We start from the raw sequence: 24,724 nt of genomic DNA, 5'->3' as shown, positions 1-24,724 counted from the left end.
CAGTTCAATAGAAAGCTAGACATGCTTTCTATTGAACTGCCTATCTATCTATCCATCATCTACCTATCTATTTATCCATCATCTACCTACATCTATAAGCTATCTAGTGGTTACTGTAACTCAATCTCATTGAATAAATCAAAGTTGAAGTTCATTGTTATTCATTTATTATTTCTGGTACATATACAAGTGTTCACATTTTGAGTTCCTTATGAATGATACACATATGAATAATAATACAAATATTTACAAGCGCTTCCTATATGCCAGGCATGCTTCTGAGAAATAATATGTGTTATCTCATTTAATCTCTACAGCAATAAACACTATCCCCATTTTACAGATGAGGAAACTATATTTTGTTTTCAAACTGGAAACAGAATATTTAATATATTTATAACATTATTTGAAATATCTAAACTATTAGCTTGTAGTAATATAGAGTAAAAGATCACAGGGCTAAAATAAACCCAAGAGTCAGTTCTTATGAAGTAATATTAGAATGTCAAAAATATTCACAAGCATAAGTATAAGCCAAGGAGATGGAATCATACTGGATATTAGCATTGTATAGGCCAAGAGCTAAGTGGAGTGATTGTCCAATTCAGAGCTATAATGCAAGGTAAGATCATATAGGCAGAGGCAAATAAGCTGCCAAGACATTAAGACTCAGTGATTATACATAAGTAATATAATTTTTATTCCATTCAACTACAACTTGTTGGTGTAAGATCTCCTTTCAATTAGTGGTAAAGACTTCTGAGACCCTAGATGTTTTCTTGGCATGGGCACTATGGGTAAGAGAGATGAACATATAGATGGAATAATTATTAATTCCAGTAAAGACAAATCTCTTTCTCCTCCAGAGTATAAAATGTTTGATATAATCCACCTGTCACCAAGTAGCTGGCTATTTTTCTCAAGAAAAAAATATAATTAGAGGGTTTTGTGTCAATCTCTGTTGCTGGAAAAGTGTAAATTTCAGGAGAAAAAATGAGCCCTTGCTCTTGAGTTTATTGCATAAACATCAATGCATAAACTCTTTCATGGGTCAATTGTGCCAGCAAGAGGATGGCTATCTCAGGTCACGTCTCCTCCTATACAAATTAGACAATAGTACAAAACTGAAGCACTGACCACTGCATCTCCATCACCAAAGTACTATAAGGCCACCACAAATGGGGCTGTGATGCATCAGTTGTCCATTTTTGACAAGGACCAAACTTCAGCCAAATGTAGTCTATGAACTACATTTCTTCTGCCATTTGGCTGAAAGGAACCCTTACCTCCACTAGCTATAGGTATGAGTTGAAGAAGAGTGATCAGTGTAATAGAAATGGTTGACAAGTTATCTGTCTTACTGTTTGTATAATGTACTTTTCCCTTCTAGATCTGTTCCAACCTAATCCCAAATACATAACTTTATTTTAGTCCTATAGTTCTCCACTGTGCCTGCTTAACCATAAGGTTTTGTGGATTTCATGATTCCCAGATCATGATGGGCTCTTTCAATCTCATGGTCACTTGGTGTCCCAAGAACAGCCCCCTTTACAGGTCTGAGAACTTAGAGTAAGATCCTGGTCTAACTTTATAGTTATAGTCAGCAGCTGCAAGTGATCATATTCTTCCTAAAATTTTCAAAATCTGCAAAAGTAGCATTTCATATTTTGCCTGCATAGGCAGTAAGATGCGCTTAGCTTACAATTTTCCTCTTACAAGGCTTCCATTACAGTTAAAATAAGCCAGTCCACTTCAAGCTCCTTAAAATGACCCCTGGACCATGCCTTTCAAGTGACACAGCTGGTATATATCCTGATGCCTAACTTTTTTCCTTAATTTCATTCCAATCTACCATAAATGAAAGCTTTAATAATTGTGATGTCACCATATGCCAAATGTTATCACTGCCCCACTAATGATGGTGTCCTAATATCTACGAGCAGGGAGAAATCTATCCCAATATCCCATTCTGAGGGCCAGTTTTTGAATTTCATTCCCCATAAAGTAGGGGCAGAGGCAAGGGGCTTGTACGCTAGTTCTTTATTAGGGTGTATAGCTTCATAGAGCAAAGGTGAAAAACACATGGAATGAACCCCTCAAAGCTTATCATCTCTATCATCTCTCATTGCCCTTTTCAAATAATCTTATAATTAATTGTTTTATGCCTCCCTCTAGATGGGATTGCAAGCCCCTTGAAGGCAGGAATCCTGTCTTGTTCATGGTTATAGCCCAAGCACCAAGCACAGTGCCTGGGTTGAAGTGGTTAATAAGCAATTGTTAAGTGAATAAACATTGGGGCTCTGTTAAAGGTTTCAAATGAGTGGTATCATAAAGCAAATGTGAACCCCTTTGTGTGGGCAGAAAACCATGTTGAGGATACAGGAGGACAAAGATTCAGCTACAGAAACAGGAACAGTGATGGAGCCAAATTCCTGTAACAAAGGAGTTAGGTAAAAGCGAGCCCTGGCGCTTATTTAATGCAAAGGAGTAAGAGTCAAAAATACTCCTCATGTCTTATTTTCTCTCATCTCTTTGTTAAAATAGAGAGTGGTGGGTAAGCTGTGGGTAACAACTTGAATGCTTGAGAGCTCCTAGGGAAGGATGAAAAAGCAAGTGAAAGAACTCATAAATTACTCTGGGAAGATGAGTTCCAGAAGCTGCTGGAGGCTTTTGATGTTAATAAAAATGTGCCAGAGAAAGCTTATGGTATCTGTGTGTTGTCCTGCTGAGAACCAAACCACTCTGTTTAACTTGCCTTGCCAGGGGAAGGAATGCTGTTTGTAATAGGCATATTGGAGAAATAAACCATTTTAGCCCTTTTCAGTGTTTCCACGGCTAGGAACTGCTGCCACCAACCTCTCTGGGAAGAGCACAAGTCAGCAGGCCCTCCCAACTAGAACTGTTTCATCGTTCTTGCAGGCTAGTGCCATCGAAGGACTTCAGCCTATCATGTTCAAATGGGATATCTCTTCTCTTCCTTGAATGTACCTTATGATTCACATGACAGATTCCTGATGACACAGGTTTTAAAATATAAGTTTGCCAGTAATTATTAAAGAGACATACTACCATGAAAGTCTAAATAGAAACAGTTATAGGTGAAGTGGCCCACTTCTTATGGTTTGCTGTAAATTGACTGGGACAGAAAAACAACCTGCTTAGACTTCTCCTTTGTGGAAAGTTCTAGAACCCACCCTTTTACTCTTCCATCCCACCCAAACTCCCACAAACTGAAATTCATCAGTTTCCTGTCTTCCTGTTCTTCACTCTGCTTAGACCTCTTGTACTATCAGACTGTATTCTTCCTCTGTAGATTTTAAATAATTTCGGCCTTGGAGCTCTATCTTATTCATCATTGCATTCCCCATATGTGTTCACTAGGGACATACTGGAGCTCAGTAAATACTTATTGATAAAATAAAGGAACAATCCTCCTATGTACAGAGCCCTGATGACTTTTGCAAATGTATTCAATATTAATTCTTTCCCTCATCTATAGAAGTTTTTTTCTGCAGGTCTCCTCTAAATACCTCCTAACTGGTTACCTGACTCAAAGCTTCATTTTTCCGGCTTTATGGCTTTGATCCTTGGGATCTCTATTTAAATGTATATTACATTATGAGATATAATACTTCAAGCTACTGCTTTTCAAAACATTTTTTAATTTAATTTAACTTTTTTTAATATCAGGTTCTTATTAGTTATCTATTTTATACATATTAGTGTATACATGTCAATCCCAATCTCCCAGTTCATCCCACCACCAACTCCAACCCCGCTTCCCTCCCTTGGTGTCCATACGCCTGTTCTCTACATCTGTGTCTCTATTTCTGCCTTGCAAACCAGTTCATCTGTACTATGTTTCTAGGTTCTACATATATGCATTAATATATGATATTCATTTTTCTCTTTCTGACTTACTTCACTCCTTTCAAAATTTTTAACAGCAGAATCCTTTTGCTGCCCTGGCTGAAGTGAATGCTACTTGCTCAAATGACTTAAGCTTGTAAAGTCCAGATTACTCACACTGTTTTTTAACAAATTACCTGCCCCCCTAATACATATACCAATGACTAGGAATTATACTTTAAAAAAAAAGGAGTATCATAAAAAGGAGGGGTGAAGGCTTTGCAGGTTGAGAAGAGAGGCAAAATAGAACCATAATTTTAAGCTGAAGTCTGTGTTGCTCCTGTTTCTCTTCACAGGACTCCACTATCAGGCAAAGCTTTCTCAAAGATGAGCAAGCTTGAGTTTCAGAGTCACTCAGTAAACTTCCTGTGGAAGTTTCCAAAACAACAACCAATTTATAACCATAAAATTTTCCAGCAGTTTATAGATAACTCAGGTATTTGAAATTCAAAATACATTTTGCCTGGAGGAATAGTTTATCTGTCTTGGTTAGGTTCTTTTATCCATTTAGGAGGCTAAATGCCAGAAGTACAGCACTGTTCCTACAGCACTATAGAACCTCAGCACAAGGAAAGCAATTTAGGCACCTTCAATGAATTGAGGTCTCTCCTATTTCTCCCCGCTCTCCACTCACTCACTCATGGTCAAGGAGAATAAAAATTCTTCGTGCCTGTCATCTGATAGCCTGAGACAGATGCTATAGGAGGCAGGTCTAGGACAATGAAAGACTTGAATGGAAATGCTGAACGATGAGGAACAGACCTCCTGACATTTAGGAGCTTTAAACTGGTAAAGAGGAACAGCAAGGATGATGATCTCTTTCTTCAAATCCTACCTAATTTACCAGGTCAGGTGACAGCTTTTGTTATTTTCTTCTTATTAAAGACCTCAAGAAGTGACTAATTTAACTTTTTTGGTTTTCATTTGAAGTGTCTCTCATTGACAGACTAGATGTCAAATTAGAAATAGAATAATCTCTCTCTCTTTTTTTCTTTTTCCCTGTCTCCACTTCCTTCTCCCTCTCTTTCTTTTACATTTTAGGTTACCCTAGGTCTATTTTTCTTAAGATGTGGAGTGGGATGTGTAATTCTGGAGTAAAAAGATATGGCTTAATAAAGATTTGTCAAGTGCCTATGAAGTTAAGTATTCACCGGATGTATTGAGGAGCTAGAATGGTGTTCTTCGGAGGCATGGTGTCTCAGGTGGTGTCGAGGGACGGCAGTGGAAAGTTAATGGGGATACAGTTTATCTCTTTGTATTACTTTTTCTTGCCTCCAACAGCCAGCCCAGGCCCATGATCATGAATGTTTCCGACAAATCCAGTGAAGAGGTGAGACTAGAAATTCCAGGAGAGAGTGCACATTGGAAGAGAGGAGACAGATCACTCCAGGCATTGTCTTCTGGAAAGAGTAAGAAGAAATAATGAAAAGGGGGCTATTGGGAGAGGGAAGCAGATTTTCCAGCGTCCACTGGTCATTCTTGGTTGATTATTTATGTGTAATGGACAGCTAAGCCACCTAAGTCAAGGACTGCCTAAATACATCCTAAAGGCAGCAATGGCCTACTTCATTAAATGCAGCACAATGTTCTTGGAATAGTGTGTCAAAATAGAAAAGTAATTGCTAGTCTTATTATCTTAAGCTGCATATGCCATGACCTGAAAGTCAGTATGTAACCAGAAATGTTTCCTTAAAGAGGTGAGCATAATTTCCTGGAAAATTAACATAACTAAAATGAATAAATTAGCAGCCAAAGAAAAAAAATCAAAATGTTCTTCAGTTTTTAAACAATACATATGCTACAAAGGACAAAATAATTTATATTTATTTTCATGAACTGGATTTATCTGTATTAAGATAAGCTTCTTATTTTACTCTGAATCTTTCTCCTAACCAAAAATTGTACAGGGATAATGAATGGATAAAAACTTGAGAGGTCAATCTATCTAAAAATAATACAGAATTAGCTATATTTTTCTCAATTAAAAGAACATATATTGTGCATAAAATATCTTTCTTGTTGAAAGTCATGTACCATACTTTAAAAAAAAGAGAGAGAAATCAGAACAGAGTTTATGTTCACAGCCAGTTTAAATGATAAATGTTCCTGCAAACTTGAAACTTTCAGTAATAAGCTCAAATCATTTTTATAATCAATTATTTAGCATTTTTATAAAATGCATTTTCCCTAGAATATAGTAATTTATATAGGAAGAGTTTCTTCCACATATATTTTGTTTCATTTCTCATGAATTTTATGCTATGAAGTCAAATTGTTTGATATATTATTAAAATAAGCTCATTAGACTTTTAACATTCTGGTAGAACTCGTAGGTCAGCTGCTAGGTCATTGGTTGTGAAATACAAGAAAGTGTGTTGTTAGGACACATATAATAAGGGACTTGCCAATTTACAAAAAAAAAAAAAAATTCCCCTCTCTCAACAAGGTTAAAATAAAAGATGCAAGAGCAAACATATAACATAGTTTGCTGTTAGAGAATTTAGGCAGTGTCTTGACAATAACTCTAATTAAAGTTGTCACTGCTTTGACCTGATTAGACAGAGAACAATAGTACTGCTACCTTAGGATGGTAAGCAGTGGATGATATATATCTTTTGACAGCCACGTTAATTATAACCTAGCTGAATGTATTTCTTTAGAGTAGATTTTTTTAAAACAAAAGGAAAAGAAATTGTAGTGAAAGCTGTCAGAATATTTCTGAATATTGCTAATGACTGTATCTAATAGCTAAAAAATGTTAATTTTCTTGAGATTTTTTCCCTTATTTTTACAATGTGCTCAACATCTTTTCCACAGTTCCACAGGAGTATTTGCATAAGAGTATCTGAATTACCAAAGTAGGTCAAAGTAATGGTCAGTCTCTCCCAATAGTAACATTTCAAGTTTATTTGCTTCTTTTTGATTTGGCAAAGTGAAAACAAATGCCATCTTGTCATAAGTTAATGAGTTTAGAATTCCTCCATTCTGGCTTTGCCATGATAGTGCCATTTTGGCATTTGATAGAGTATTTTGTAGGCAAAAATATTAGTTGCTTAATGGATGAAGTGTATATAGTGTGATTTCCATTGTAATATCAAGCTATGTCATGACTTTGTAATGTTATTTGAAGAAGAATTTTGATAATTACCCTCCCACCCAGACTCCAGTTTCAACATATATAAAGCACCATAGGTCATGTCAAAAATACTATAACTTAGAATATAGAAATTTTAAGCTACTGAATATATGCCAAACAAATTATATATATGGCTACCTTGATCATGATATTTCTATCTAACCAGTATTTTTAACTGAAGATATTTTATATGAAACTGTTGAAACCATTGGAAATTTTAAGTTCTTTGTCAAGCCTAAGCCTTCCAGCCAAAATGAGAGTTGGTAATCATCTATTTTTTTAATTCAAAAAGTTTTATCTATAACTATATAGAGTTTAAAGTTTTAGTGGTTTTCAATCTCTAATTCTTTTCCATTAATTATCAGAATTAAGTGAGTTGAAATTATATATATATATATATATATATATATATATATATATATATATATACAAAATTATCTGATTCTCTGTAGGTATGGCTTGACCACATATCAATTGAATGAATTAAAATTAAAACGAATGAATATTTGTTCACTAATTGTCATGTGTATGTTCCAAGCTTGATATTGTGGTGTAATGGACTGAATTGTGTCCCTGTCACAATTCATATGTTGAAGTCCTAACTCCCAATGTGACTATATTTGAAGATAGGGCTTTTAGAAGGTAACTATGGTAAATGAGGCTATAAGAGTGGGATTCTAATTTGATAAAACCTGTGGCCTTATAGGAAGAGGAAAAGACCTCTCTCCCTCTCTCTGCCATATTAGGACACAACTAGAAGTTGGCCATCTGGAAACCAAGAAGTGAGCTCTCGTAAGAGCCCAATCACACTGGCACTCTGATCTCCAAATTCCAGCCTCCAGAACTGTGAGTAAATACATTTCATTTCTATTGTTTATTCCACCCAATCTATGGTATTTTTTATAACAGCCCAAGATGATGAATATATGTGAGGAATAAATAAATTGGTCTCTGCTCTTCATATTACACCAAAGAGAGAATTTTACATAAAATCATTTAAAAAATTCTAAATTCTTATACTAATGTTATACTTTAGCATTATCATTTTATAATCAGGTAACATGCAATACATTAATGATATAGACATATAAGTCCAAATGTAGTTTATGAAGTGTTGCAAAGAAAATGTTGAACTTGAAGTCAAAATCTTTCTATTTAAACCCTTTCTCCACACCCACCATAATTACTAGAAGAAGGTCAAGTTGCTTTCATATTTTGAACTTCTTCTTATTTACCTATGAGATAATGATAATAATTCTTGCTGCACCTAACCTATACTATAGTGAGACTAAAGTTCAATGACTCAGTGCTTGCAGCATTTCTTTTTTAATTGTAATGTCCTTGGAGTAGGTAGAATTCTACTATGCTCCTCGAGATTTCCCACCCCTGATGTAAATGCCCTGCCTAATCCTTTGGACTATAAATCTGACAGATTATTTCTGTGATTGGATTATGCTACATGGCACACAAATGGAATAAGTGTCTCATATATTCTTCCTTGGCTACTGCTAACACAAGTGAGACAAATCCTGGAGCTCCTTTGGGGGTATAGTCTCTTTCTTCTCTAATCAGGTCCAATATGCCTTTGGCCAGATTATGTTGAGATTTGACCTTAATTATTGGCCCATGGCCAGGGTGGACCTTTTGGGGCAGATTCTGAGGAAAAGAAATGCTGTCTTTAGGGAGAAAGGATCTACTTTTCCTTCAAGGAAAGGAGAGTGCTATACCTAATAGGGAGAAGTGGGCCATTTCTGCAGACTCAGGGAGTTTAAGAGATCTGGGAATTTGAGATTCATTTTTGGGGGGTAGGGTTTTGATCCTCAAGATGTTTCTACCCCATATATAAAGGTTACTCTTTCTTAATCTGGGCCCTGGACTGCCTTGCTTGAGAGTTTAACCTTCCTGGGAGCTTTGATGTTCTTATAATTAAATCTTGGGCTTGATTCTCAGCTTTGTCTGCTCTCCTACTGCAGGAGATGAGAATTTTTGCATGCTACTAAGGAGGCCCTCTGGATTTCAGTTCTAGCTTTTAGTTGTGGTGCCATTAGCTTTTCCTTATCTTTTCTTCAAAACATCAAGTAAACTCAACCATAGCCATCCGATACTATCATCTTTACATTTACCCTTTCTGCCATTTCCCTCAAATGTCTGATACCTGGCAACTGCTAATGCACTCCCTTCCAACAATATACCATCTCAGTTCACCACTGTTGAAAGCTTTAACAATTGAACCATCAACTAGTAACAAAGTTTCTCTGTGCATTATCTACCACGAGTGATGGGGTCCTTATTAACACTGAGATGGCAGGTGATGCAATTCTTATATCCTATCCTAGCATCTGCTTCCTTGGGCCAATTCCAGTACCAATTGTTGTAGGTTGTGTTCCCAGGAATCAAAGTCTGAGACGGTTCTTAACATGCAGGAGGATGTACATTAGCAAGTGCCCTTGATAATGATAAAACAAAACAAAGCAAAGCAAAAAAAAAAAAAAAAAAACCAAAACAGAAACACCTATAGAAGGGAAGGAAAATAAATAGGAATGAGTAGCAGAAGAAATCAAGCTGTCATGGAGTCTCTAGGGAAGTCTCAAATGACACTTCAGGCAATGCTGAACATTGGATAACTAGTCAGACCTACCTCAAGTTGAAGCAAGAGACTGAGGCCTGTATACCTCCTCAGTCTTTGGATGCAATATCCCCAATAGCTGGGCTAGCAAATGTGTTATTCCCAAAAGGGAATTCCATGCGGTGTCTCATAATGTCCACCATATCAGTTGTTCTTTCCAGCTGTACTAGTTAAAGAGTGTTAACTGCCATTATAAAGAATGTAAAATCTCTGACTTAACAAAAGAAAATTTTATTTCTTCATCCTGGTACAATCCAATGTAATAAGTAGTGGGAATAGAGTTCTTCTATACTCAATCACCTACAGAACCAAGCTTATTCCTTCCTTTAGTCAACACTACACAATAGAACTTTTTGCAATGATGCAGCTATTTTATATTTGCACTGATCAATACGGTAGCCAAACGTGACATTTACCTATTAAAGACTTGAAGTATGGCTAGTGTGACTGAGGAACTGAAATTTTAATTTTATTTAATTTTAATTAATTTGAATATAAATAGTTTTTCTTTTTTTTTTCAGGCATTACAGGGAAAAATGGAAGACCACATATGAGATGACTTTGTGGGCCAGGATTGAAAGTGATATATATCAATTTTACTCACATTCCATTGGCCAGAGTTCAGTCATATGACTACATCTAACTGCAAAGGAGGCTTGAAAGTGTATCCAGTTGTGTACCCAGGAAGAATAACAGAAAAAATATATTGGAGAGCAATGGTAGACTCGGCCACATCAGATCATTCTTTTTAATGAACATATTCTAACAGTCTTCAAAACTCATTGGGAACTAAAATCCATTCCTTCTTCTTATCTTTCAGTTATTTTTCCCTCATTATTGTGAAAGGCAGAATAAAGCTCATGTCCTAATCCCTGAAACCTGTCAATATGCTATCTTACATGGCAAAAGGAACTTTGCAGATGTAATTACATTATAGACCTTATAATGGTGAGATTATTCTCGATTATCTGAGTGGGCTGAACAGAAACAGAAGGGTTCTTAAAAGTGGAAGAGAGAAGCAGAAGAAAGTGTCAGTTATGAGACATGAGACAGACTGGTTATCACTGGACTTGAAAATGGAAGAAAGGGTTCAGCAGCTAAGGAATGTGAGCAATCTCTAAAAACTAAAAGTCACAAAGAAATGTTTTCTATGAGCCTCCTAGAGAGGACCTCAGCCTTTCTGACACTTGATTAGAGCCCAGTGAGACCTGAGTCTGACTTTTGACCTCCAGAACTGTAAGATAATAATCTTGTGATGCTATTTGATACAGCAAAAAAGGGAAACTAATATAAACATGCTTTCTTTCTTATTTATCTTGAATCCCTTTAAGCATTATTATAATAATCACATTTCCTTTCTCTTACTTTATTATACTCACTTGCTTATTCTAACTCTCCACCTACTTCAGGTCTGTACCCACGCTGTATAATACTGTCACCAAAATTATCTACCTTACTGACTGCCCTTAGTGTTTTAACTGTCAATTTGGGGGAATCCCTAGCTCTATCTAACATACTACTACATTTGCGTAGTCTCCACACTGCCTTAACATTCCAAAGGACGACATCACATCTCTACAGTCTCCTCAAATCTCTAGGAATTTCTATCCCATCTGCAGGCTCAACCAACTTCCCAGTGTTTTATTTTGCTGAGATAAAAAACCCAGAAGATAATTTCTACATGTTCTCACAACCACTGTTACACACCTACCAGCTGCAGAACACATTGACTCTTTTACTATGAGTGAACTCTTTGTCCTCCTAGTAAAAGCCAGCTCTTTACTTGACCCCTAGATCCCAGCCACTGTTATCACTCAGTCATTGCTCCATCTTTGTTGTTAATTCTCCCCCTCTCTATTTTTTTTTTTTTTTTTTTTTTTTTTTTTTGCGGTATGCGGGCCTCTCACTGTTGTGGCCCCTCCCGTTGCGGAGCACCGGCTCCGGACGCACAGGCTCAGCGGCCATGGCTCACGGGCCCAGCCGCTCTGCGGCACGTGGGATCTTCCCGGACCGGAGGACGAACCCGTGTCCCCTGCATCGGCAGGCGGACTCTCAACGACTGCGTCACCAGGGGAGCCCTCTCCCCCTCTCTTTGATCATTTCCATCAGGCAGAAATCCTGCGGAATTGCTCATTTTAAGTAAAACCCTTTTTTGACTTCACATTTAGCTCCACCCAGTTTCTAAAAGATATCTAGATAGATATAAACATAGATATAGATTTTATGTAGTTGATTGTATTGTGTGTAGTTGATCATCCTCCCATTCCTGAAATACCTTTTTTTCCCCCTGACATTGTCTCCAAGAGATCACTATCCCTTTATTCTTTTTTCATCTCACTGGCAGTTTGGCAGCTACTTCTCAGTCGTTTTGCTGATTTCCTTTGATCTTCCTGACTAAATTTTAGAGTACCCCTGGAATTAATCTTTTGATATCTTTTCTTCCCAATACACCCTAACTTCTAGATAATTTCATCCAAATGCATTGCTGTAAATATGGGTTTGATAGTTTCCAAATATATATCTCTACTTCTGAATCTCAGACTTATATATCCAAGTATCTACCTGATACCTCCATATGGATGTCTAGTATAGGTTACAACTTCATATGTCCAAAATTTAATTGCTGATCTTCTCCAAAACTCCCAATGCACTTCTTTCTCTTCTCAGCACAGCAACCCTCTTCTTTGAGTTGCTAAGCCCCAAAAATTTGAAGCCATGATCCTTGACACCTCATTTCCTCTCACATCCCATGTCAGATATATTAAAAAACCTTGCTCCACAATTTTCAACTTTTTTCCAGAATACTAGAACTACAAACAACATAATCATTACTTTGCCTCCTAGATTGGATCCTAACTGGCCTTATGGTTTTGCAATTATATCACTCTGATCTATTTCCAGCACAAAGCAAAAGTCAGATTATGTTATTCCAATTTTAAAACTTTTTAACAGCTTCCAATTTCATTCAGAGTAAAAACCAAAGTCCATACAATAGCCTTAAAAAACACCCTAAATATAAAAACAATAAACTGAACTCAAAGCAAGCAGAAGAAAGGGAATGATAAAGATTAGAGATTGAGAATAGAAAAATATTAGAGAAAGTCAACAAAACCACAAGTTGGTTCTTCAAAAAGATCAATAAAACTGATAAATTTTAGCTAGATTGGATAAGAAAAAAAGAAAGAAGATACAAATTATTAAAATTAGAAATAAAACTGAGGACATTACTATTAACTCTACAGAAATAAAGAGGATTATGAGAGTACAATGGACAACTGTCCACAAACAAATTGGATGACCTAGATGAAATTGACAAATTCCTAGAAAAACAAAACTGAATCACAAAACACAAAACTGAAGAAATGAAAAAATACGAATAGAACTATAATTAGTAAGGACATTGAGTCAGCAATAAAAATCCTCTCCCGAAAGAAAAGCTCTGCACCAGATCGCTTTATTGGTATGGGTGAGTTCTACCAAACAGTTAAAGAAGAACTATTCACCAATATTTCCGTAACTCTTCCAAAAACTGAAGAGGAAGAAACACTTCCTAACTCATTCTATGAAACCAGTATTACCCTGATATTGATATTGAAACTGGACAAAGGCACTACAGGATAAAACAAAGCAAAATAAAACTACAGACCAAATATTCACTATGAATATTGATATAAAAATCATTAACAAAGTACTAGCAAACCAAACTCAGCTGCATGTTAAAAGGATTATATTTCATGCTCAAGTCAGATGCTTATTTTTTTTACCATAGATGAAAATTAACTCAAAGTAGATAATAAAACTAAATGTAAGAGCTAAAACTATACCTCATGTAAGAATACAGTGGAAGAGCTTCATGACATTAGATTTGGCATAATTTCTTGGCATGATTTCTTGGCTATGACACCAAATGCACAACCAAACAAAAAAATAGATAAATTGGACTTCATCAAAATTAAAAACTTTTGTGCATCACATAATATTATCAACAGAGTAAAAAGGCATCCTATAGAATGGAAGAAAATATTTTCACATATATCTGATTCAGGATTTATATCCAAAATATATAAATAACTCCTACAACTTGACAACAAAACTACCCCAAACAACCTGATTAAAAAATGATCAATGAATTTGATTAAACATTTCTCCAAAGAAATTTACAAACAGCCAAAGACACATGAAAAGGTGCTCTACATCACTAATCATTAGGGAATGCAAATCAAAATCAAATACCTCTTCACACCCATTAGGATGGCTACTATCAAAAAACCACAAAATTGCAGAAACTGACACACCACCGTAATCACTTATACTCTAATAAAGATGTTAAAAAAAAAAAAAGCAAGCAATGGGGAAAGAACAAAACCCCCACAAAACATCAAGTGTTGGCAAGGTTGTGGAAAAATTGGAGCACTTTTGCACTGTTGTTGGGGAAATAAAATTAGGCAACTTCTATGGAAAACAATATAGCAGTTCTTAAAATAATTGAACATAGAATTCCCATATGATTCAACAGTTCCACTTCTGGATATAAGCAGGGACCTGAGTAGATATTTGTACACCAGTGTTCATAGCAGCATTATTTACAATAGCCAAAAAAATGGAAACAACCTAATTTTCCACTGATAAATGAAATTTGGTATATATATATATATATATATATATATATATATATATATGATGGAATATTATTCATTCTCAAAAGTGAATGAAATTCTGACACATGCTAAAATATGAGACAAAATTGGAAGACATGCCATGTGAAATAAATCAGTCAGTAAAGGACAACTATTGTATGACTCCACTTATATGAGGTACCTAGGATAGTCATTCATAGACACAGAAAGTACAGGAGGTTACCAAGGGCTAAGGGCAGAACAATGATTAATAATTATTTATTGGGTAGAGAGTTTTAGTTTGGAATGATGACAAAGTTTTGGCAATTGATAGTGATGATGATTCCACAACAATGTGAATAAACCTAATGCCACTGAATGGTACACTTAAAAATGGTTAAAACTGTAAATTTTATGTTATGTATATTTTTCCACAATTAAAAACCCTGAACAACAGGCACCTCCCTAATTTTACCCAGTATAATTCTAACCTCTACATTATATTCCATGTTTTTTCTCCAACATGCAAGACACTTTTCCATCTCAGAACATGGGAACTTCCTGTTCCCTCTCCCAGACTCTCCCCCTGATATCTTCCTTCCACTTACCTACTTTTATTCTCCATAGTGTGTAATATTATCTGACAAAGAATGTATTTATTTGTGAATTTACCTACTTCTATCTTTGTCCACTAGCTGTTAAGCTTTATTTACTAATACATATTTTATTTCCTGCAAGAGCACTTGGTACAAAATAGGTACTCAATAATGTTAGTTGAATGGATAATTGAAAAATTAAGGAATAAAATTTTTACTATGTGGGATTTCCAGTCCTATCATGCATCTTAACACGTCATTAAGGATATTTTTCTGGCTTGCTTAAGGAAGATTGACTAAACTTTCATTCATACAGTTAGCAGTGTTATTACATTATAGAAAATGATAAAAATGCTTTGCCCCTCCAGTTCTTCCATTTTATTTTATTTATCTTTGCATTGTTGTATTAACTTCTTTTTCTAATTAAAGAATTGCAGTTGATTTGGAAACTGTTCATCTATTCAAGCAGCTTTTGTCACTGTTACTCTGGGAAAAAAGAAAAAATGACCAATATGTTGGAGCAGCACACACATACACACAAAGCACAGAGAGAACAGATTATGTATAATGCTTTTTCATGCAATTTTTTTTCTGGGGCAGTAGGAGAATCATTGCCAAGAAATCAATATTTGGAATTTGTTTAGATCATTATATTTGAATGACTGCTACCTGAAAATGCACAGAAAAATAGGTCTACCAACTATAATCGTGAGAAGAAAGAAAATATTTTTACTTGCATTACTCCAGGATAAAATTAAGTAGCATTACGGATTAGTAAATAGAATAAGTGCTCTGTCAATCCTTAACATGTTGTCCAAGTAGTACACAAACTCTGTCCCAAGCAAGGCAATTGAACCTGCAAGAATGCTTCTAATATGTGTTTGTTTTGTATTTTAGATTGTCTATCAATCAGAAGCCACTGTGCTTGGTTATAAGTGGTGTAGGCAGCACCATTTTGTGTCTTTACATTTTTTGCTCCCTGCAAAATGAAATGATTGGTTTGTAAATGTCTTAGTTTCTTTTTCATCTTTTCATAAATATGGTGTAAGTGTTGAATAAAATAAAAATAATTGCTGAAACAGAAAATGAACAAGTCCTAGAAAATTGCTGAAAGTATTCCCTCTTAACAAGTAACTCATATATTGAGACAAATATAGGGAAAAAAATAATTAACTTGAGTAACCATATTATTTCATCATATTGTATGATCTTCAATGAATATTATTAATAAAGAAAAAATGAAGGGAAAAGTATGAATTTAAAGACAAAGCACTGCTCTGTTAAAGGGTTCAACTGTTTGGACTGAAACCCTGAAGACATCTATGACATGGTAACAGACTGATATTACATATCAGTTTCTCTTTGTTTCTTGTATCTGATTTTGATCTAATTACTGAAGTGTGGTGGCTCTTTTTTTATGATTATACATCTAGAACCATTCATTCTCACAAAGCATTTACTGAAAGCCTAGGAAATACTACATTCTGTGATCCCTATCTGATCACTCTAATACCATGTAGAGGAAAATGATGTATAAACAGAAAATTACACCAAAGCCTCAAGAACCAACTGATTCATGATATTGTGACTTATTGCATTCTTTGCATCATGAATGATTCCACCAATATGAAACACCAGAAGGCACTTGACTTATTTTTTATGGCAAAATAAAGCTTTTATTTCATATGCATCTAAAAATTAAAACTTTGTGAATCAGAAAAATTCATTCTTTGACATTTATGTCAATTGATTGAGTAGCTGTTCAATTAGTAGTTTGGTTCCTGGAGAGTTACTGGGTTGACCAAAAAGTGCCTTCAGTTTTTAAGTAAAGATAAAAGACAAATTTTTCATTTTCACCAAGAACTTTATTGAACAACGTATTCACCCTTTTGTTCCACTACCTTCTGCCTTTTTTCAGGCAACTTCATAATTCCGTCTTCCCAAAACTTTTTAATATTTTTGAGCAAAGAACTGTTCCAGGTGCATTTTACAGTCTTCTAGGGAATTAAATTTTTTTTCCATTAAGAGAAACTTGTAAAGATGAAAATAAATGGAAATCTGAAGATCCCATGTCTGGTGAGTACAGCAGATAAATCAGAATTTCCCAGACAAGCTGTAACAGTTTTTGCCTGGTCATCAAAGAAACATGTGGTCTTGTGGTATCTTGATGGAAGATTATGCATTTTCTGCTGACTAATTTTGGACGCTTTTCGTTGAGTGCCACTTTCAGTTGGTCTAATTGGGAGCAATACTTGTTGGAATTAATTGTTTGGTTTTCCGGAAGTAGCTCATAATAGAGGACTCCCTTCCAATCCCACCATATACACAACATCACCTTCTTTGCATGAAGACTGGCCTTTGGTGTGGTTGGTGGTGGTTCATTTCACTCGCTCCACAATCTCTTCTGTTCCACATTGTGGTACAGTATCCATTTTTCACAGCCTGTCACAATTTGTTTTAAAAGCAGAATGTTTTCATTACATTTAAGTAGAGAACCGCATGTGGAAATACTGTCAAGAAGGTTGTTTTCACTTAACTTATGTGGAACCCAAACATCAAAGCAATTAACATAACCAAGATGGTGCAAATGATTTTCAACGCTTGATTTGGATATTTTGAGTATGTTGGCTATCTCCCACATAGTAGAATGCTGATTGTTCGCAATGTCTTGATTTGATCGCTATCAACTTCAACTGGTCTACCCAACCATAGAGTATTGTCCAGCAAAATCTCCAGCACAAAACTTCACAAACCACTTTTGACATATTTGATCAGTCACAGCACCTTCTCCATACACTGCACAAATCTTTTTTTGTGTGTGTGTTTCATTTGCGTTTTTACCTTTCTTGAAATAATAAAGCATAATAGGCCAAAAATGTTGCTTTTTTTCTTCCATCTTCAATATTAAAATTGCTACTCAAAAATTGACCGATTTGATGTCTTTTTTCGAATGCACGCTGATATGACAGCTGTCACATACAACTTAACAAAATTGCTTTGAATGAACTTGAAGACAACTAAGTGCTACTAGAGCTATCTTATAGAAAAAATGAACCAATGAACCGAATGAACCGAATGAACCAACCAGCCAATAAAAAGTCTTATATTTAGTATAGAATGGTAACTACTACTTATATAGTAAAGAGAGTTTCTTTTGGTATAATTTGAAAAATAAAAAGCAGGAAACTTATGAAACATAATTAGTCATTTTGTTTTATTTTATTATTTATTTTTATAATTGAAGAAGAATTGATTTACAATATTGTGTTAGTTTCAGGTATATAGCATAGTGATTCAATATTTTTACAGATAATACTCCAGTAAAATTGTTACAAAATAATGGCTGAAATTTCCTTTGTTGTACAATATATCCTTCTTGTTTATCTATTTTATACATACTAATTTGTATCTCTTAATCCCATACCCCTATCTTGTCTCTCCCCACTTCCCTCTTGCCACTGGTAACCACTAGTGTGCTTTCTATATCTGTGAGTCTGTTTCTGTTTTGCTATATATATTCATTTGTTTTATTTTTTAGATTCACATGTAAGTGATATCATACAGTATGTGTCTTTCTCTGGCTTATTTCACTAAGAATAATATTCTCTATGCCTATCCATGTTGCTGCAAATGGCAGCATTTCATTCTTTTTATGGCTGAGTAATATTCCATTGTATATATACGCCACTTTTTCTTTATCCAATCATCAGTTGCTGGACACTGGGTTGCATCAATATCTGACTATTTTAAATAGTGCTGCTATGAACATTGGGGGAGATGTATCTTCTTGAATTAGTGTTTTTGTTTTTTCCAGATATATTTAGGAGTGGAATTGCTAGATCATATGGTAGTTCTACTTTTAGATTTTTGAGGAACCTCCATAGTATTTTCCATAGTGATTGCAAGAATTTGCATTCCCATCAGCAGTGTACAAGGGTTTACTTTTCTCCACATTCTCTCCAACGTTTGTTATTTATAGATTTTTTGATGATAGCCATTCTGGCAGGTGTGAAATGATATCTCATTGTGATTTTGATTTGCACTTCTCTAATAATTAAGAATGTTGTGTATATTTTCACATGGCTATTGGCCATCTGTAGGTCTTTGGAAAAAAATGTTTATTCAGGTCTTCTGCACTTGTTTTGATTTGTTTGTTTGTTTTTTGATGTTGAGTTGTATAAATTATTTATATAATTTGGATGCTAACCCCTTATCAGTTATACAATTTGCAAATATTTTCTCCCATTCTGTAGGTTGCCTTTTCATTTTGTTGATGGTTTCCTTTGTTGTGCAAAAGCTTTTTAAATTAGGCCCCATTTTAAAAGTCTTTACTTTTATTTCTTTTCTCTTAAGAGACAGACACAGAAAAAAAGTATTGCTATGATTTATGTAGAGTGTTCTGCCTATATTTTCTTCGAGTTCCATAGTTTCAGGTCATACATTTAAGTCTTTAATCCACTTTGAGTTTATTTTTGTATATGGTGTGAGGAAATGTTCTAATCTCATTCTTTTACATGTAGCTGTTGAGATTTCTCAGCACCAATTATTGAAGACTTTTCTCCATTGTGTATTCTTGCCTCTTTTGTCTTAGATTAATTGATCATAGGTGCATGGGTTTATTTATGGGCTCTCTATTCTGTTCCATTTATGTATGTGTCTGTTTTTGTACCAGTACCATGCTGTTTTGATTACTATAGCTTTGTAGTATGGTCTGAAAACTGGGAGGGTGGTACTTCCAGCTTTCTTCTTTTTTCTCAAGATTTCTTTGGCAATTGAGGGTATTTTGTGGTTCCATATAAATTTTAGGGCTATTTGTTCTAGCTCTGTGAAAAATGTTGTGGGTATTTTGATAGGGTTTGCATTGAGTCTGTAGATCGCTTTGGGTAGTATGGCTGTATTAACAATATTAATTCTTCCTATTCAAGAGCACAGGATATCTTTCCATTTCTCTGTATCATCTTCAATTTTCTTCATCAATGCTGTGTAGTTTTCAAGTATAGGTCTTTCACCTAATTGGTTAAGTTTATTCTTAGTATTTTATTCATTTAGATGCAATTTAAACAGGATATTTTTTTCACTTTATCTGTTTGATAGTTCATTATTAGTGTATTGAAAAGCAATGCATTTTATATCAATCTTGTATCCTGCAAACTTACTGAATTTATTTATTAGTTCTAATAGTTTTTGGGTGGAGATGTTAGGGTTTTTCTTTATACAGTATCAAGTCATCTGCAAATAGTAACAGTTTCACTTCTTCCTTTCCAATTTGGATGCCTTTTATTTCCTTTTCTTCTCTGATTACTGTGGTCAGGACTTCCAATACTATGTTAAATAGAAGTGGTGAGAGTTGGTATCCTTATTGTGTTCATGATCTTAGAGGAAAAGTTTTCAGTTTTTAAACATTGAGTAGGACGTTGGCTGTAGTTTTTTCATAAATGGACTTTATTATGCTGGGTTATGTTCCCTCTGTATCCACTTCGATGAGTTTTTATCATGAATTGATGTTGAGTTTTGTCAAATGATTTCTCTGCATCTATTGAGATGATTACATGATTTTTATCTTTCCCATTGTTAATGTGGTGTGTGACATTGATTGATTTGCAAACGTTGAACCATTCTTGCATCCCTGGAATAAATCCAACTTGATCATGTTGTGTGATACTTTTAATATATTGTTGGATTTGGTATGCTAATATGTTGTTGAGAATTTTTGAAGCTATATTCATCAAAAACATTGGCCTGTAATTTTCTTTTTTGTAGTGTCTTTGTCTGGTTTTGGTATGAGGGTAATGGTAACCTCATAGAATGAATTTGGGAGTTTTCCATCCTCTTTAATTTTTTGAAACAGTTTGAGAAAAATATGTATTAGTTCTTCTTTATATGTTTGGTAGAACTCCCCCTGTGAAGCCATCCAGTCCTGGATTTTTGTTTACTCGGAGTTTAAAAAAATTTTTTTTTATTACAAATTCAATTTCACTACTAGTGATTGATCTATTCAAATTGTCTGTTTCTTCTTGATTCAGTCTTGGCAGGCTCTATGTTTCTGAAAATTTATCCATTTCTTTTGGGTTTTCCAATTTGTTGGCATGTAACTGTTTGTAGTATTTTCTTATAATATTTTTGTATCTGTTCCATCAGTTGTTATTTCTCCACTTTCATTTCTTATTTTGTTTATTTGGGTCATCTTTCCTTCTTGGTGTGTCTTGCTAAAAGTTTTTATCAATTTTGTTTATGTTTTTTAAAAAAACAGTTCTCTCATTTCTTTGATGTTTTCTCTTTATCTTGTCTCTATTTTATTTTATTTTTCTCTGAACTTTATCATTTCTTTCCTTCTGATGACTTTGGGTTTCTTTTTGTTTGTTTGTTTTTCTAAGTCCTTCAAGTGGTAGGTTAGGTTGTTTATTAGAGATTTTTCTTGTTTCTTGTGGTAGGTCTGTATCACTATAAACTTCCTTCTTAGAACTGTTTTTGCTTCATTCCATATATTTTGGAAAGTTGAGTTCTTATTTTCATTTATATTGAAGTATTTTCTGATTTCCTTTTTGAATTTTTCATTTACTCATTGCTTTTTTTTTTTTTTTTTTTTTTTTTTTTTCATTGCTTTTTTAGTAGCACTTTGTTTAGTCTCCACGTGTTTGCTCTTTTCCCATTTTTCTTTCTGTAATTGATTTCTAGTTTTATACCACTGTGTTGGACTAAATGCTTGATATAATTTCTATCCTCTGGAGTTTCGGGACCGCGGAGTAGTGCACAGCGACCGGTGCGGAGGGCAAAGTGGCGAGATTCCTGCACAGACGATCGGTGCCGACCGGCACTCACCAACCCGAGAGGCTTGTCTGCTCACCCGCCGGGGAGGGCGGGGCTGCGAGCTGAGGCTCGGGTTTTGGTTTTGGACGGAGCTCAGGGAGAGGACTGGGGTTGGCGGCTTGAACATAGCCTGAAGGGGTTAGTGCACCACGACTAGCCGGGAGGGAGTTCGGGGAAAAGCCTGCACCTGCCGAAGAGGCAAGAGACTTTTTCTTCCCTTTGTTTCCTGGTGCGCGAGGAGAGGGGTTTAAGAGCGCTGCTTAAAGGACCTCCAGAGAAGGGCGCGAGCCGCGGCTAAAAGCGCGAACCCCAGAGACGGGCGTGAGTCGCGGCTAAAAGCGCGAACCCCAGAGACGGGCGCGAGCCGCGGCTAAAACCGTGGACCCCAGAGACGGGCGGGAGACGCTAAGGCTGCTGCTGCCGCCACCAAGGGGCCTGTGTGCGAGCACAGGTCACTCTCCACACCCCTCTTCCGCGGAGCCTGTGCAGCCCGCCACTGCCAGGTTCCCGGGATCCAGGGACAACTTCCCCGGGACAACGCACAGCGGGCCTCAGGCTGGTGCAACATCACGCTGGCCTCTGCCGCAACGTCACGCTGCCTCTGCCGCCGCAGGCCCGCCCCGCACGCAGTGCCCCTCCTTCCCCCATCCCCCAACCCCCGGCCTGAGTGAGCCGGAGGCCCCGAATCAGCGGCTCCTTTAACCCCGTCCTGTCTGAGCGAAAAAACAGACGCCCTCCAGCGACCTACACGCAGAGGCAGGGCCAAATCCAAAGCTGAGCTCCTGTGAGCTGTGAGAACAAAGAAGAGAAAGGGAAATCTCTCCCAGCAGCCACAGAAGCAGCGGATTAAAGCTCCACAATCAACTTGATATACCCTGCATCTGTGGAATACCTGAATAGACAAGGAATGATCCCAAATTGAAGAGGTGGACTTTAGGAGCGAGATCTATGATTTTTTTCCCTTTTCCTCTTTTTGTGAATGTGTAGGTGTATGCTTCTGTGTGAGATCTTGTCTGTATACTCTTGCTTCCACCATTTGTCCTAGGGCTCTATCCGTCCATGATTTTTTTTTTTAAAATTCTTTTTCTTAATAATTAAGTTTAATTGTAATAACTTTATTATACTTTACCTTCGTTCTTTCTTTCTTTCCTTCCTTCCTTCCCTCCTTTAGACAACGAATCACCCCAAATTGAGGAGGTGGTCTCAGGGAGCAGGATTTATGATTTCTCCCCCTTTACCTCTTTTTGTGAAGGTGTATGTGTATGCTTCTGTGTAAGATTTTCTCTGTATAGCTTTGCTTCCAACATTTGTCCTAAGGTTCTATCCGTCCCCTTTTTTTTTTTCTAAATATTTTTTAATTCAATAACTATATTATACTTTATTTTATTTTTACTGTATCATCTTTCTTTCTGTCTTTTTTCCTTCTTTCCCTCCTTCCTTCCTTCCTCCCTCCCTCCCTCCCTCCCTCCTTTCTTTCCTTCTTTGCTTCTTTCTTCCTTCCTCCCTTTCCTCCTTTCCTTCTTTCTTTACTCATACTTCTACTAATTCTCCCTACTTTTTCTCCCTTTTATTCTGAGCTGTGTGGATGAAAGGCTCTTGGTGCTCCAGCCAAGAGTCAGGGCTCTGCCTCTGAGGTAGGAGAGCCAACTTCAGGACACTGGTCAACACGAGACCTCCCAGCTCCACATAATATTAAACGGTGGAAATCTCCCAGAGACCTCCATCTTAACACCAGCACCCAGCTTCACTCAACGACCAGCAAGCCACAGTGCTGGACAACCTATGCCAAACAACTAGCAAAACAGGAACACAACCCCACCCATTAGCAGAGAGGCTGCCTAAAATCATAATAAGGCCACAGACACCCCAAAACACACCACCAGACGTGAACCTGCCCACTAGAGAGACAAGATCCAGCCTCATCCAGCACAACACAGGCGCTAGTCCCCTCCACCAGGAAGCCTACACAACCCACTGAAACAACCTTAGCCACTGGAGACAGACATCAAAAACAACGGGAACTACGAACGTGCAGCCTGCAAAAAGGAGACCCCAAACACAGTAAGATAAGCAAAATGAGAAGACAGAAAAACACACAGCAGATGAAGGAGCAAGATAAAAACCCACCAGACCTAACAAATGAAGAGGAAATAGGCAATCTACCTGAAAAAGAATTCAGAATAATGATAGTAAGGATGATCCGAAATCTTGGAAGTAGAATGGACAAAATGCAAGAAACAGTTAACAAGGACCTACAAGAACTAAAGATGAAACAAGCAACGATGAACAATGCAATAAATGAAATTAAAACCACTCTAGATAGGATCAATAGCAGAATAACTGAGGCAGAAGAACGGATAAGTGACCTGGAAGATAAAGTAGTGGAAATAACTACTGCAGAGCAGAATAAAGAAAAAAGAATGAAAAGAACTGAGGACAGTCTCAGAGACCTCTGGGACAACATGAAACGCACCAACATTCGAATTATAGGGGTTCCAGAAGAAGAAGAAAGAAAGAAAGGGACTGAGAAAATATTTGAAGAGATTATAGTTGAAAACTTCCCTAATATGGGAAAGGAAATAGTTAATCAAGTCCAGGAAGCACAGAGAGTCCCATACAGGATAAATACAAGGAGAAACACGCCAAGACACATATTAATCAAACTGTCAAAAATTAAATACAAAGAAAGCATATTAAAAGCAGCAAGGGAAAAACAACAAATAACACAGAAGGGAATCCCCATAAGGTGAACAGCTGATCTCTCAGCAGACACCCTACAAGCCAGAAGGGAGTGGCAGGACATACTGAAAGTGATGAAGGAGAAAAGCCTGCAACCAAGACTACTCTACCCAGCAAGGATCTCATTCACATTTGATTGAGAAATTAAAACCTTTACAGACAAGCAAGAGCTGAGAGAGTTCAGCACCACCAAACCAGCTTTACAACAAATGCTAAAGGAACTTCTCTAGACACGAAACACAAGAGAAGGAAACAACCTATAGTAGCGAACCCAAAACAATATATAAAATGGGAA

This window comes from Phocoena phocoena, chromosome 5 (assembly GCF_963924675.1).
Source record: "Phocoena phocoena chromosome 5, mPhoPho1.1, whole genome shotgun sequence".
In the NCBI taxonomy this organism is placed as follows: Eukaryota; Metazoa; Chordata; class Mammalia; order Artiodactyla; family Phocoenidae; genus Phocoena; species Phocoena phocoena.
The sequence above is the reverse complement of the archived record's forward strand: the minus strand, read 5'-3'. Positions refer to the sequence as shown.